At 37.8% G+C, this 16,948-nt stretch overlaps 1 long non-coding RNA gene across 2 annotated transcripts; it reads left to right on the forward strand.

Annotated features, from left to right (window-relative positions):
* The first annotated feature begins 615 nt into the window (after positions 1-615).
* LOC131251532 (uncharacterized) lies at positions 616-13,640 on the forward strand. 2 transcript variants are annotated; one of them, XR_009173941.1, is made up of 5 exons: positions 616-1,970; positions 11,345-11,433; positions 11,535-11,894; positions 12,494-12,547; positions 12,628-13,640. It is a non-coding gene; the product is annotated as an uncharacterized LOC131251532 (long non-coding RNA). The 2 variants fall into 2 exon arrangements; XR_009173942.1 differs by lacking the exon at positions 616-1,970 and adding an exon at positions 8,963-9,045.
* The last annotated feature ends 3,308 nt before the right edge of the window (positions 13,641-16,948 follow it).

Genomic DNA, 16,948 nt, shown 5'->3' on the forward strand with positions numbered 1-16,948 from the left:
GCGAAACATGGGATTTTCCAAATGTTACGAGAGGCATTGTACTTGACCTTCAATTAAGCTATGAAAATATGCCCCCATACTTGAAGCGTTGCTTTGCCTTTTGTTCTGTATTTCCAAAGGATCATGTTATAGAGAGGGAGACATTAATCAAGTTGTGGATGGCCCAGGGCTTTCTTCCAGAGGAAAGTGCAGCGATGGAATGTATAGGCGATGGGTATTTTTACGATTTACTAGGGCGATCCTTGTTTGATGCTCCAATTACAGATTCCTTTGGCAATATCATGCACTGTAAGATGATGGATATTGTTCATGACTTCTTACAAACTGTCATGAGAGAACGCTATATCATGAAAATGAAATTTTCCAAAACATCCCCCTGCATGTGCGCCATGTCTCATTGAAATGCAGTAAAAATTTATCTTCAATTCCGGGAAACTTGTGCAAAGCCAAGAATCTGCGCACGCTCCTGTTCATTGGGTGGTCAAGATTCACTGTGCTCACTGTGCTGCCTGATGATTTTTTTGAAAATTTCAGGTGCCTCAGAGCATTAGATTTGAGTGGTACAAAATGTTCTCATTTTCCAGAGTCCTTGAAGAAGTTGAAACTTTTAAGATAACTTATCTGCCACTGAAGTTGCGTCGCTGCCTGATTTCATATGCGGACTATATTTGTTGCAAACCTTGAAACTTAATGCGTGCGGCCAACTGACTGAACTTCCCAAAGAGATGTGGAAACTTGCTAGGCTAAGAAATCTGGAAATTAAAGGTACGCGGGAATTGTGGGCTTTACCCCATGGGATTGGGAGATTAACTTCCCTCAGAACATTGTCAAAGTTTATTGTTGGGGAAGGGATGGAACGCAGGATTGGGGAACTCAAAAACCTCAATCTCCTCCAAGGAAAGTTAGCAATATACGAATTGGACATGGTGTTAAATGAGGGTTACGCCAAGGAAGCAGAACTAATGAATAAGAAACACCTTCGCCATTTGGAATTGTATTTCGTTGGTGAGGGACTGTCAGCACCAGTGCTTGGAAGTTCAGAAGTGTCAGGATTAAAGTAAAGATCAATGAGGGTGTGTTGGAAGGCCTTTGGCCCCATCCAAACCTAGAAGAACTGAAAATATCGGGTTACATGGGATTGAAGTTCCCAGGATGGATGGAAGATGCATCGTTCTCGAACCTAGTTAATGTGACTCTTCATAACTGCCATGACTGCATAAAACTACCAGCACTTGGGACACTACCATCCCTTAAATACCTTACCATAGTAAAAATGGCTAAGGTGGAATTCATCGGTCCGGAGTTCTACAGGAAGAACGATAGCAGAGATGTAACAGGTGCAGCTGCAGCATTCCCCAAGTTGGAGACACTCGTTTTAGATGGAATGTATTCTTTGAGGGAGTGGGTTGGGAGTGAAGATGGAGGAATGCCGTCTCTCCTTGAACTTCGTATTGCAAATTGCCCCACGTTAATGAAAGTGCCCTTATTCCTTCATGGTAAACTGTGGAAAGTAGATTTTGAATTCCCAGCGGCTACTGGACATCGTGCATTTCAGAATCTGTCGAGTGTTTGGTTGTAGACGGCATTAGAGGCAGCCATATGTTCATCAGAAACAACGACGGGCATCACATCAGAGACATCGATACGATCCCCCTGCCTTTATCTTGCAACCTCAAGTACTTGGTGATTAAAAACTCACCATATTTTGAGTTTCCCATTGGGATACACAAACTCCGTGGGCTCCAGATACTCCACATTACAGACTGCCAAAAACTGACACATCTGCCTAAAGAGCTCAGATACCTCCGTAACCTTCGTCAACTGAAGGTCATGCACTGTCCAAATTTAGAAAAATGGTGTAAAAAATATGCAAAGGACGATCAGCAACTAGCAATGTCACACATCCCTAATATCAGGATCGGCAACCAAGAGATCAAGCGAGATGGGCAAGAAATCGCTGGACATGCAAGGTAAGAGTCATTTACTTCTCTTTTCGAACCCTGCTATGTGACTCCTGCATTGCACCTGTACTTGCCCCACAAGTCAAAATATGGCCACTCCCGTGCATATCCAATCCGGTCATCAGGTTCGCCAAATTATCTAGGCATGAAAAATGATTTGCATTTTCATCGTTCTCTGTTTCTGGGCTCCGCACCCAGATTCCATCAAAACTCTCTATTTGTTGCCCTTTGCCAGCCTCACCAACACCTTTCCACCATAAACCTAGATGCAGCCGAGCTGTCAAAATGGCATGTGGGTAGAACGTCCCAGGCATGTGTCAGGTGGGACACACCGTCTAAAGCATCTGGCCAAAACGCAGGTTGTTTGATTATTGGGGAAGCCACACGTTTACAAAAGTTACGTACAACTACAAACAAACGTTTTGGAACTACGTTTCCATGGCATTTCTAAATGTGTGACACCATGATGGGGATTGTATTGAGTAAATCAGTACAGGATAGCTTACTAAGTAAACTCTGTGATGCCTACCATGATGTCTTTAACCATGCTATCCATATGTTTTTCAAAATAGTTCCAGGGCATTAGCACAAAATTGAAGCATATCCAAGGCTCAAGTGGGCCACACCATAGGAAATGATCGGAATTGAATGCATATCGTCAAAAATTTCTTGCGGCACATAAGTTTTGGATCAATTCAAGATAATATTTGCATATTTGTATTTTTCCTTTATAACCACTTGTGTCAAATTGTAACAGAGTTTGTCATGGTATTAGCAACAATATCAGCATCGCCAAATATGGCATTTCTAATCAAATGATATAAACCACACATTAACTTTCCTTTTGCCACCACCATTGTTCACTTTACAATTTCCGGTCGATTCTTTTCACCATAAATTTTATACACACATCTCTCTCTCTCTCTCTCTCTCTCTCTCTCTCTCTCTCTCTCTCTCTCTCTATTTTTATTTTTTAATTTTTACGCACACACTCATGTTGTAGTGGGATATAACCACATATGGGTACTCAAACCCTTAACCTAGTGTTGAAACTCTGGTGAGTCTACTACTGGGGCAAGAGTAAGGACCCGATGGTCATCTTCATCAAACTTTCCCAATAACAAAAGACTGTTCTGTAAGTTCGATACATGCCGCACATTAGAAACTATACATCCGATACTATCAAACATAATAGTTCTGACATCTCTAATTCCCACAATTTTATACATATTATCACTCATGTAAACTGTGCAGCCATCATATGATTGGTATATATGAAAATAATTTCTGTGTGGAGTCATATACAACGAAGTGCCTGAATCTAAGATCCATGATGGCTCAGATTCTCTCATGAAATCACTACTAACAACACTTCCCAATTCTTAGATGAATTGTCTTTCTTAAATAGATTTCCTTAGGAACCCATTGGATATGATGTTTGATCATGCGAATTAGATTCGTAATGTTCATGATTTGCTTTTTCGAGTCTATAATTTTTGCACAAGTGGCCATTTTTTCCGCAATTCCAATACATACCCGTTTTGTACCCTTTTGACTTAGATATTGTGTGATTTCTTCCATCGGTACTCTTTTGATTAGTAGATATTCTTTTAACCAGTATGGCATCGCCGATAGATTCTACATTCATTTTTTACAAGATTCTCCAGTAAACAATATGTATATAAATAACTCCATAGTAAGATCTAGACTGTTGTTGAAATTCATAATCAAACCATCCCACAAATCTAGCATTGAATAGAGTATAGGTGCGACATTCTGTTCATCGTCAATCTTCGCCTCGATCGCCGCCAATTTGCTAATCAGAGTATTAAACCCATTAAAGTATTCTTATAAAGAAGATCATTCCTTCATTTTTCAAGTAGTACAGTTGTCGTAGAAGAAATATCTTGTTTGGCATTGATTTCGTAATTTGTCCCATATACCTTTCGTGGTGGTTTGATCGGACACATTGAACAAAATTGAATTATCTAATGTAGGAAGAATGTCCACCATGACTAGATTTTTCTCCTCAAATATCTTATCTTTCATTTCTCCATGCTTATTTTTCTTTTCTTGAATCACAATTGCACGTCTTTCCTTCACCAATTGCAAAACAAATGGCAACATAGATCTCATGCTAAAATATTTCTCAACCTTTAACTCTGATACCAATTGTTGCTGAAAAATGTCCACACATGATTAATGTAAGCAAAGCTAAAACTAAAAAAAAAATGTTCAAAGAAAAGCCAAAAAAAAGAAAAAAAAAAAGAAAAAAGAAAAAAGAAAAAAAGATGACACATAAGAATTACATAGTTCAAGAATATACCTACTCTACTGATGAAATTGTTGATGGACCTAGTAGATTTAATGTCCACTCTCCCCCATGTATTACTTGGTTAGTTTTAGGCACATCCTCATTGCAAATATGCATTGTCAGGCCAACATACTGTACAATGTTATTCCATGTCAGCCACCCAAGGAACCTAATGCCGGGATGAATGTGATGAGGTCGATCACCGTCTTCCTCAAGAGGATAACTACTCTGAATTTACGGAGCTTCTCAAGACTCCTCATAGAGATTCCTCGAATCCATAAAAATAATAATAATAATAATAAAATATAAATAAATTCTAAGAAATTCAAAATTGATTGATTGATTTATAATAAAAATGAATTTACAACCCTTTAAATAGTGATAACAAACCTTGAAAGACGTTTCCGAATTAAACTCCAATTCAAACTCCCTAAAATTCGTAATTATCAAAAATAGTAAAATTCTAACTCTAATAAAAATCCTAATTCCAGTAAAACTCTTCTAAACCCTAATTTCTAAAAATAAAAGTTTCATACAAACTTTTGTTAAAAGAGTCCTAGCATGATTACAAATTATTTCTAAAAAAGAAGAAAATCTAAAAGTCTAAAAACAAGAAATTAATAATTAAAAAAAAAGTTGAAATTACTAAAAATAGTAAAATTTTCTTAAAATTTTATTTTGAGTTGAAACTGCGCATTTTTTGGCGATACGGACAGACACAACCCACTGTGTGGGTCGGTTCACCTCGGATGGCCCATTTCAGTAAACATTGGTAAGTTATGCGCCCCATAACTATACCCGGATCAAAAGTTATGGTCAATTTATGGTTCACCTTATTTTGATCCAATCATGCTAGGAATATATTTATGCCACGATGTATATCAAAAACTTGCACGTAATGAATGACTCTGATCATTAGTATACTTATATAAATACAAAATATGCTCAAATTCATTCCAGAGTTATTTCCTACTAAGTCTACTCTTGCCCATGTCCCAAGATGCCACTTGTGTGCATCGGCCGGTCATCATAGGCACATCTACTACTATGACAGCACGTGTTGAAAAAATGTACATGCTTGCCATGTTGGTACTAGTGGGGTAAGCGTGCATATCATCTCTCCTCTTATATATAATGCATAACTCTTATATTTTAGTTCCTCGAGGAGCAGTGGCGAAATGACGCATGAGGCCCCAGGGATTTGACTATAGTGTAACAGGTATGGAACGAACTGACCATGTGCAGGACAACTAGACATGTATGGAATGGGACATATCATCTTTGGAGCATTTGACAAAAAAAAAAAATAGAAAAATCAGGCTGTTTGGTTATCAGGTAGCCAGACTTTTTCGTTTTCCAAAGCAATGGACAGCCTAATAAAATTTATTTATTTCTTTCATTGTATTTTTAGTTACCGGCAATCGCTTGTCAAAATAGGTGGGCTGCCTAATAATTAAGCAGCCTGAGTATTTGATCAAATGATTTGGGGATCCACCAAATACATTGAGTGTATTGTTCGTGGAGCAACTATTAGTGGGGTCTACTATTAGAAAATATCTGTTATAGAGTGATGCTATTGTGACAGTGATTAGAGTGTGATTGGGTTTCGAAAACAAATGCCATATATCCATTGAGGCCTTCTCTCCACAGAAGCTGTACGAGTGCATTTGTGATTGCCCATTCCCCCATGAAAAGTGATCAAAGCCCTTTCATCACAAGGTCTTTCTAACGGAAAATTTCTGGTCTGTCGATCACAATCTAATCACAATGTCACGGTCCTCACTGATGCTCCAGTGGTAGAGTCAACAGGAGTTTCAATACTGGGTCAGGGGTTCGAGTACCCGTAGGTGGACAGCCTGGGTTTGTGTCCGTGAAAAAAAAAAATTTGAAAAAAAATCACAATGACACAGATACTCTCTCTTATCTACGTGGTCTTGCCATGGAATGGGTGGATGCAACATCCCTCTCGTTGCCCATAACTGGTAAAAAACAAAAAAAAAGGAAGAAAAACAGAGAGAGAACGAAGAAAACAGAGGAGAAGAGAGAGAAGAAGATGGGGCGTACTCATTATTGATCTAGACCTTGACTATGGGCTTACTGTCACTGCACTCAGATAGTGGGCTAAAGAGGCTCATCCTCTTGACTTGTGATTGATTTATGCTGGTCTCCATGTTTTTGTGTTTTGGCGCCTTATTCATTCCCATTGTGCAGTTGCTGATATCAATCTACACCATCCATCAAATGATACTCCTCTTCCAATCAACACGGACGCCCAAAAGTCATAACAGTCGGTAAGGTGTAGCTGAAGGTAGAGCAACCGTAGAGGTTTGTTACCACAATTTTCCCTCATTTATTTTGGATTTCAAGGCATGTATGCCAATGTGTGTTGGTGTGAAACTCTTTTAACTCCGAGGACAGTATACGTTGGATTTTTGAGGCATGTAATAGTGTGAAACTCTCGACTCCAAGGACATGTGGCTGAAGGTGAAGCAACCATAGAGGTTTGTTTCCACACTTCTCCCTCGTGTATTTTGGATTTCAAGGCATGTATGCCAATGTGTGTTAGTGTGATACTTTTTAACTCCAAGGACAGTATACTTTGGATTTTTAAGGCATGTAATGGTGTGAAATTCTCTACGAAAAGGACAGTAAGACTGTAATATTTGTGTGGTGTGGATGTTTCATTTGGATGTTAAGGCATGTGTCAATGTGTCTCTGTGTTTTGTAATGCAATATACTATAAAACATGTTAAAAAAATAAACAGATGTCTTGAAATGCAAATGTTATATGCCATGAACTGAAAAACAGGTTCAGAAATGAAGAGGAGGTTACCTGGCTCTAGCAAGCTAATAAACTGATTTCAATCAACCAAGACATCAAGATATGTCATGATGTACTGCTTGAGCTTGCAAAATTGGATTTTGATATGTCGCAATTGATGCACCAGAGTGCATTAATGGATATTTCATGGAAAGATTTTCATAATCTTTTAGTAATGTAATTGGGAAGAAGTAGATCCCAATCTGTTTGGACATAGAAAAGGTAAAAGAACAAAAATGGGTTCCTACCATTGGGAAAGAGTCAAGGGTCTCAATTTGGCATTCATCTCCAAATTCTTTCCTCATACCATTTAACCACAAGTTAGAGATGGTATCATTTGCTACGAACAGGGATCTTCACAAAGCTATATTGTTGAGCAAGATGAAAGTGTGGAATCCTTCAATGGTGGGCACTATATGCAACTCTGGGATTAGGATCTTTAGCATTCTGGCCCATGTTTGATGTGAATCAGTGATTATTGATATCAGGTTGACGTTTCGTTTGGGGGTGGAATTCAATAAGGGCAAGGTTGATGAATCTTTCATGATGTATGCTCGAGTGAGAGTTGAGGGACTCGCCTTCCCCATCTTTGCCGAACTAAAATGTGTTTCTTGTGTCAATCAAGAGAAGCCCACAACTATAAATCCTGACTTTGCGGACTTGGAGGTGCAGAATTTATAGGTCATGGGGACCCAATCGTTTGGATAGTCAAAGATGAATGCTAGATGGATGTTGGAAGAGGTTATTCTGGCTAGTAGATATGGTTAGCAGGAGAAGATGGAGATCACTCCAGGAAGAGCCGATGAGCATGGCCAACCTAAGGAAGGTGATGTGAACAATGCCCATTCTGACCAGCAGGTGGAGGAGGGGGATGGTTTGCACGTTGTTTGCCGGTGTGTTGGCGCATGATCTTCTCTTAATTAATCCAAGGGTTTGTCAAATAACCACTTTCTTTGAAAGCTCAAGCCGTTAGAGGATGGCGTATCCACTACAACAAAGTAGGACTATGATGACGTTTGGGGGACACTTTGCCGGCGCTAACTAAAACTGGGCGCTGGCAAAGGATCCCTATAAATGCTAAAAAAAACCTAACCCTCTCATTCGGCCCTTTCCCTCTCCCCGCCGCCGACTCTCTCTCTCTCTCTCTCTCTCTCTCTCTCTCTCTCTCTCCTCTTTCCCTCATTCAATTCTCAAACGACCTAGAAATCAAAATCCAGAACTCGAATTTCTCCCTTTTAGCTATTCTCCATCAGATTCTCTCTAGAATGGTACAAATCCCACCTATTTCTATGAAAAATCCACTTTGCATGTAGTGATCTAGGGCATTTTCACAAAATCCCTATTGAATCCTCCTCCGCTATTCCTGATCTAGGTAAACAAGTGCGGAATTTCGTTGTTTGGATTTTCTAGGGTTTTATATGAGGATATGGACGGGAATTTCATTTCTTTGTGGCATTTAAGGTTTTTCTTTTTCTTTTGGGGTATGGAAGAGAAGCCACAGCTGCTGATATTATACGCTTTACAAACCAGAAATGCTTTGGATGCAGCAGAACGTGTTGGGCATGAGGCAGAGGCAGAGTGATGGGGTTGTCATGCCTTGGTCCTCTCCATGGATGAATTAGATGTTGTAAGATTGGCAATCTCCTCTTTTTTTTCTTTTTTAAGTTATTTGATTATCTGGCAAAGCATGATGATTTGCATGTGCAAATGACTCTTTTGATCCAAACTATCCAAATTGTTTTGGTGATTCTTTTTCTTTCTTTCTTTTTCTTCTCGTGTTGTTGTTATTATTATTATTATTATTATTATTATTATCATCGCCATCATCATCGTTCATTTGTTTCATGTTTGGGAAAATATGGGCTTAGGTCAATGAAGGATACTTTGCTACTAGTTTTGAAAGGGATAGGAGTCCTCTCTTGGGCTGTCATGGTTCACCAACTGGATTGGTAAGCATTTACATGCTTCGTTTGTTTGTTATTAATTTTTGTTCTGTTTCCCATTTATTTTCTTTGTTGGTTTTTTTATTTTTCACGGCAATCCATCCACCTTTGGCATTTGTACTGAAAAGTGTGTCGGAAGTAGGAGTTGGATAGATGTTGTTTGGCTGAGCTCTGATTTGTTTATCATTTAGCCATTTGGGTTTGATATATGCATCCAATCGCTTACACAACGCTTAGATATTCGTCTTTCAGATCTTGTGGTCTCATGTGAGAAATGTACGAGAATGTGCCCTTGTAATGAATAAAGAGGAAGAGGATGGGGGAACTCCATATAGTTGTGGCGGTTAGTCCTATTGCATCTGAGTGTGCATGAAAAAAGCCTCTCTCAGTCATGTCACTTTCCTACCATCTGTTTGTGCATTTGTTCAACTGAATTAAAGTGAATATCCTGTATCAGTGCAGATACAGTTTCTTTGTTTCTCCTGCTCCAAATGCAATGTGGATTGTTTCTGCCCTGGGCACAAAACCAATCCTCTAGTATCGTCCCTGCAAGGAGAATAAAAAGGTGGGTGCACCACCATAGCTTTTCAGGTGTATCAAAGTGTAGATGTGGATGCTCTTCCAAAAAAAATTCAGGCTGATTAACAAAATAGGTGGGCCACAGTTAACAAAACCAGTTGACGGCCAATAAAAATTGGTTGCCTGCCTTTTGAGTTGGTAGGCCCGAGTCTTGTGACAGAGCATGGTGGGATCCTCATGATGGACAGACTGGGTCTGACTTGCAGCATGGTGCATGTTTTAGTCCACTTACCTTCGGCTAGATTTCAAGCCTAGAGTTGGTCCATTGGCTATATTGCTAGTACCCAGCAGGCTAGATTTCAAGTCTAGAGCTGGTCCATTGGTCATAGTTAGTACCCCAGCACTAGGGTGTGCGCAATGGATATCCTTAAGGTTGGGAGTTTCTTGGGGAGTTGGTCACCTGAAGTTGTGTGGACCCACCTTAATGTATGTAACATCGGCCCTATCCATCAGTTTCGTCAGCTCATGCTAGGATGAGAGGCACCATAAGCAGTTGGGGTTAAACACCTACCATAACCTTCTAGGGGTGCACAAACATTTTAGTTCAGGCCAACATTTGTGTTATCCATTCATCTTGGTGAGAGTAAACTTATGAATAGGCTGGATGGAATATTAACATCATTGTTAACCCTAAAAAGTTTTCAATGGTGGGTGTTTCCATTCCACTCTCTCTCTCTCTCTCTCTCTCTCTCTCTCTCTCTCTCTCTCTCTCTCTCTCTGGTGTGGTCCCCTTGAGTTTTGGATCTGCCTGATTTATTTTTAGTCTTTGCTTCCTAGCGTGATATAACAAAACTAATGGGATAGAGTAGACGTCCTGCAGACATCACGGTGAGTGGTAGGAAATTGGATTTGTCTTTTACCTTGAAATGTAGAAGCATACCATCAGCTTGACCTTTCGGATTATCATGCATTCATAGTAATATTCACGCATTGTTCAAAAACTAGAGATGTGTGGGCCCATCCATATGGTTTCGTACAGACTGTCAATTGGCTTACTTTAATGTGAGAGATGCTCCATTGCCCTCAAGAGGATACTCATGCTGCTAGTCGCACTCGGACACTTGCACAGATCAATCCATTGACTTAGAATGTTCCTTGGGTTTTAATGCACATTTCAAGGGCTACCATGCAAACATCACACTGATTGGACAAATACAAAACATTTGATCAACGGTCATTACTATGGTCAGTCAAGATAATTTACACAAACATAGGTCCAATCAATAATTTCATGTAAGTGCATCTTGATTATAACCATCGGTATGCAACTAAAGCAATTTGAAGTTGGTTGATCTTCTTGGATTGCCTTTTATTTAACCAGCATCACCGAACTTCAATCTTTCAAAAAAAAAAAAAAAAAAAAAAGATGATAAGGGTTTGAACTGTTTCGCATTCGATATCTAGCCATCTGCATCTTGTGTAACCTATATAATGTTTCCAATGCCTTGCTTGAAAAATGCAGCTGTGTAGGGCCTATTCCATCACAGCATAATTTCCTTGTACAAGCAAACAAATGCTTGAAAGAATTTGTCACAGTCATGCAAATGATTTGGAAAAGAAATTGTACCAGAAACAGGCATTGGAGTTGGAAATTGAGCAACTAAAAGCGGAGCTACAAGTAATGAATCATATGGAAGAAGGTGACAATTTTGCAAGTTATAAAGATGCACAGTGCCAATTATTTATTTATTTATTTTTTTTTGTTTTTTGTTTTTGGTAATTACAGAACTAATGAAGAACAGTTATCTGCGATGTGCAATCTGGGAGCAGGAAAAGGCTGATGCGAATTTCTTGAGGCTGGTTAAAGAGCAAAAGGTGGATTGTTTGGATCTTGGTTAAATTTTGTCCTAAGGCAAATTTCTACACCAATTCTAGAATTCATGTGATTTCTAATTTTATTGGGAATATGCATAGAGGGAAAAAGAAGTTCCTCTGAATAAAATACTTCAGAAAGAAATGGACCATCATTTTGGACTGGCATTTCCCAACCCTCTCAGTTGGGAACAATTGCGGGATGATGAGATGCATTCGATGGCTGGAGATATAATTGGCTGCAAGCATTTGCTGGAGATTCTGGAACAAGGAGACATTGTGGCCGCGCAAAACATACTTGGTGTGACTAGAGGATCCATGGATGAGCTCATGGCCCACGAATCCGGAAATAAACTGTTTCAAAAGCTCTTGGATTCCTGCAATGTGAGCCAAATATTCAAAATCGTTCTCAGTGTTACAACACAAGATGGGGTGTTGATTAATGCAGCAAAAGAAAGATTTGGGTATGCATTCTGTTCTATTTTTGTATCATATCTTGTCTCTTTGTTTATCGCTTTTTTAGTGCCATATCCAAAGCTTTGACCTGTTGTTTAATTTTTATTTTTATTTTTGTTCTGATAAGTTTCACCCACTTCAGTGAAATTCTTTTGTTCGAAGGATTCTTTTTCACAGTCTGATAGATCATTTGAGAAGAACTACTTGTTTCATCTCATGATAGGTGAATAAATAATTTTAGATTGTTCTGTTGCAAAATATGGTTATATAACCGATGAAATTGTCAGCTAATCTATTGGGGAATATCCTATCAGAATTATATTAACCAAATCTGCTGATCATCGCAAAACTCTCTGTTATTTCAGTTGGCATTTCCTGCTTTTGTTTCCTATGTTGTCTTTGGTTCATGTTTCAAAGTTGAGCATTGTAAACAGCATGCTAGTTGCGATGTCTTTTGTGAATGCATATTTTTTAATTATTTTTTTGGTTGAATGTCATATCATCTCTTTCATTAGATTGGTTTTGCTCTGATCTTTCAATCATTCTCTAATTTAATTTTCAATATCTTGCTAATCTTCATTTGTGGATGATCTTGGCTTCTGCTTAGATGATTTCTGTGCATATTCAGTATTCCATTTGGAGCTGGAATGAAATGTGATTGGTGAGTATTTATATATGTTCTCCATCCTTGTGGCACCAACACACTTTGTAAAATCATTTTATTTCTTTTCGTTTTTACAGGTAGTCACTTGGTCATCATATTTGTAATGTAGGAGTTCCTATCATACCTTTTAGTAAATTTGCCTCTCTTGCTTCATATTTGTAGTGTTACAAGTCTTAGGCTCCATTTGGTCATCACATCAATCTTTATGAATATAAATTTTTCTCAAACCAAATGGAGCTTAAGCCCTTTTTTAACTCCACCAATGCAACTTCTTGCATTGCCGGTCCCAAGGCCAGGTAAAGGAGGAGGGAGAAGGGTGTCAAGGTGAGTTGTGTCCTTAAAAGGGCAAAGAACAATCTTTGTTTTCTTTATTTTCATCAACCATCAGTTGTGCGGATTCTTTTTGTTATTCGGTTGTAGATGAACTTTGTTGTTAGTAGTGTTATTAGTTTTGATGAAGAGTATTAGAAGCATTAGAAGTAATTTGCGGTTAGTAACAGCTTGAAGTATTATAAAATGCTTGGATTGAGAGACTGTACTATACATTCCGAATTTCAGTTTGTACAAGTGAGGTTGATCATTCAGCGATCGAAAACATTGATATGATGTGACCCACCCTACTTACGTCCCAAGGAAAAAAAAATTTAAAAAAATCCTCATGATGGTTTGATAGTCTGAATACTGATTGGAGGAAACAGGACTTTATGAGTGATTTCTTTCAGAGCTTTGGATTATGGAAGAGGTATGATCAATACTATGGAAAAGGGTCTTATTGGTGTGAAAAGATTTGATCTAGTCACCCAATTCGAATGAAATACCATTAGTTTTCTTTAGGTCAGACTTTTGGTTGGGGCAGAGTTACTGTTTCATGTGGTGGGTTGCAAATCCAAGAGAATTACAGTCGCACACAAGAAAACTCGTGTGCTTTTTTTCCTGCATTCATTGTTACTTCTGTTTTGCCAACAGTCTTCATTAGAACTTGTGGCTTTCCATTTCATCATCATCGCCAGGTTTAGTTTAATCCACTGATGGATCTAAAACAGATCATCATCATCATCATTGGGTTCAGCTTAATCTACTGACAGACTTTTTTTAAAAAGCTACCACCTTGGAAATTTTGGTCCATTTCATACTTGATTTATGAAAGCTACCAACTTCATGAGAAGAGTATGATTAGTTTTGCTTCTTTCTTTCTTTTTTTCTTTCTTTTTTTTTTTTTTTTTTTTTTAATTTTGTTGTATTGATAGTTGATTTATGTGTAGACCATGTACCTAGTTCTAATGGAGAAATCAGGTGCAAGGATGGGCTTTCATCAGACAATGTACATGAGACATACATGAACTCAAATTAAAACCGGATTGAATTGTGTGACCCACTGTCTCAGAGTTATTGTCCCAAATTCAGATTGGTTGAGCAATCATGACCTCTTATTCGTAGACGCATGTTTCTTGAAATAGGATTATTGGATATATATATATATATATATATATATATATATATATATATATATATATATATATATATATATATATATATATATATATATATATATATATATATATACATATATTCATTTCTAACCGTCTGATACATGTCCACCAATCTGATACTAAGATAATCACATAAGTCTGTAATTTTTGGTTCACAAGACATCTAAATTAGGACCCGTAATTTGGGAAGTTTAATTTGAAAAATTTTATGCCCGGTATGCAATTTCTAATTTTCTAAGTGCCTGTATATCATCCATCATTCTCTGCTACTTTATTAAAGTTTTTCCTCTTTCTCCCTTTTAAAAAAGGTTGTGATTTGATGAGGCACTCCTCATGTGAGGGTGTGAAAATTACCATTTGATCAACCATCAGACAGCACATGTTTGAGATGTGGGCCATTTATCAGGTATAGTATTTTAACTTGCCATGGTTCAAAATTAAATGTTGGTCTACTGATCTGGCATGTCGAACTTGTATGAGAAAAATGGGTGGTTAGAAAAGAAGTCTCAAAATTGAATGTATATGTGGGGCTCATTTGGTGAGTGTACTACCCTGATTCTTGGCATATGGTATGTTCACAGTGTGACCAGGGAGTTGTCATGTTGGGCCCCATCATTCAATCAACCACACCCACACCCACACCCCCCTTTTCTGTTCTTTAGTTTCTATGGAAATGTGTTACTTCTATATGCTTCTATGCATGATTAGGTCATGTTTGGATGTTCAACTGGCTTTGATTGTGGTAATTAAGTTGCGACAATTTGGAAATGAGTGATCTTGGAACTAGAAATGTTTAGTTCTCTTGTATTTTCAACTTTCAAGTCTGCCTTGTAAAATGTACATAGTTCTAATTTTAATAAAGACATTCCTCTATTACTTAATGCCTTCATTGTCTCTTTGATGATAGGTCCCACAAAAAAAAGTAAAATAAATAAGATAGATGATCACATGGGATGCTTTGGATGGCACAATCGATTAATGTGAGCTGTACACTAGCTCCATCAAAAAGTTCTATGTCACACTTTATTATTATTATTATTATTTTGCATTTTGAAACTGCAATCATTGACACAATTTTAGATATATTGGATATGGAAAGGAGGAGAGGGACCGCCTACACTTATGGCGGGTGTTTTTCACCAACACGGATGGTTTTTTTTTTTTTTTTTTCAGATTTGATGGGAGTTGTAACTTACACTTTATATTTAGCTGCATAAAAGATGTGCTTAATGCTTGTCTAAGATCTCAGGCCCCTCATGACCTTCCGCTTGCACAACTTTGTATCAAGGTTTGATTCATCATCCTGAGTTGTAGTTTTGTTGACAACTTAAATATCTAAACATGTTTGTTGACAACTTTTATCTAGGATTGCAACTACTATCATGTTGATCATATAGTTGTCTTTAGTTGTCTACATACTACATTGCATCTACACATGGGCATTGTGTAGGATTTATCTGTTGTACTGCATCTCATGGCATGGATGCCTCTTTTATGCATCCACACATTTTACTAATGTTCCAAATGGGGATCATCATCATTTAAGACTTATCCAACTATGAACATGTTGTGGTATGATTATTAAGCCAGTTGCTTCATTTACTTGGTCATACATGCCTCATGCAATGTCCTTCACAAAACAACCCATTTTTGTTTTTTTGTTTTTTTATTTTTTAAATCAAGTGAAACAACCAAATCAATGGCCAACAAATGAAAGAATTATTAGGTTTTAATGTGTCAAATGTGCCCATTCCATACAGATGGGCCCATTTATTTAGAAAAGCATTCATGTGAGCTTTAACTTATCCACCAATCCACATGTTCCACAAGTTTAGGTGCACCTTTCAATCCATTTTCCCCTAATCAGAGAGTAGAATTGTTTCAACGATCTGAATTTAGAATTCTTAGTTACTTAATGGGCCTCTTTTGAATGTTTACAGGTTTGGAAAATTATATTGTCTCAGCAATCGTAATCTCTGATTAGTAGACAGATTTTTAGTGAATGCTGGGACTTTATCCTCATCTAACTCAAAAAATTCAGGGCATTGATTTTCACCGTCTCAAAAATAAATAAAAATTCAGGGCATCAAGGACTGAGTCAACTATATGACTTTGAAGGTTCTGAATCTTTCATCAAATTAATGCAAACTAAGGATTAGGAAATTGGAGCTCTCTTCTGTTTCTCTTTTCCACTTTGCCATGAATTTTAGCTATGTTTTGCATACGGTTTCTTTCATAGGCTGCTTCATGATTGTAAACAAAACCCAATTTTGCTGGATGGTTACTATCAGGGTAAGCTGATGAATGGTCAAGAAATAGCAGGGAAAAGGCTTTCCAAGAATTCTGGGCAAGGGAATGAAGAATTCAAAATTCAGGTTTGTCATTGAAGTTCGCAATTGGCTGACTTTTCTTGATTTGATTGTTATCCAAATTGAGGTTTGCTTCTAATAACACTCTATCTGACCCCATCATGAGATAGGTATGCTTTTAGGATATTGGGCATCTTATTATTCAGTGCTCAATGCGACACTATTTCATGTTACCTATGATATTACTGCATCATGATTATCAGTACGATAGGTTCTATAGCTACAGATTAATCCGTAGCCATATAATTAAAAAGCTATGAATACGGCCTCAATGGTTACGGTAACACTACGGATTATAATCGTGGCTTTATATCTATAGCTACGGATTTTATTTGTAGCCTTTGACCTTTTTTTATATATATGGTCCAGTAAAAACTTACGATTTAGGGGCGTCCCACAAAAGTGCCGGAAAAGGATGTTGGCTGCCGGTAAAACCTTTTTCGGCAGTTTTTTAGGTCTTTACCAGCGGTTCTAACCGCCTAGAAAAGCCAAATTTGTTGTAGTGATCAATATATATCAAGGGACTTTAACACTCCCCT

This window comes from Magnolia sinica, chromosome 7 (genome assembly GCF_029962835.1).
Source record: "Magnolia sinica isolate HGM2019 chromosome 7, MsV1, whole genome shotgun sequence".
Classification (NCBI taxonomy): domain Eukaryota; kingdom Viridiplantae; phylum Streptophyta; class Magnoliopsida; order Magnoliales; family Magnoliaceae; genus Magnolia; species Magnolia sinica.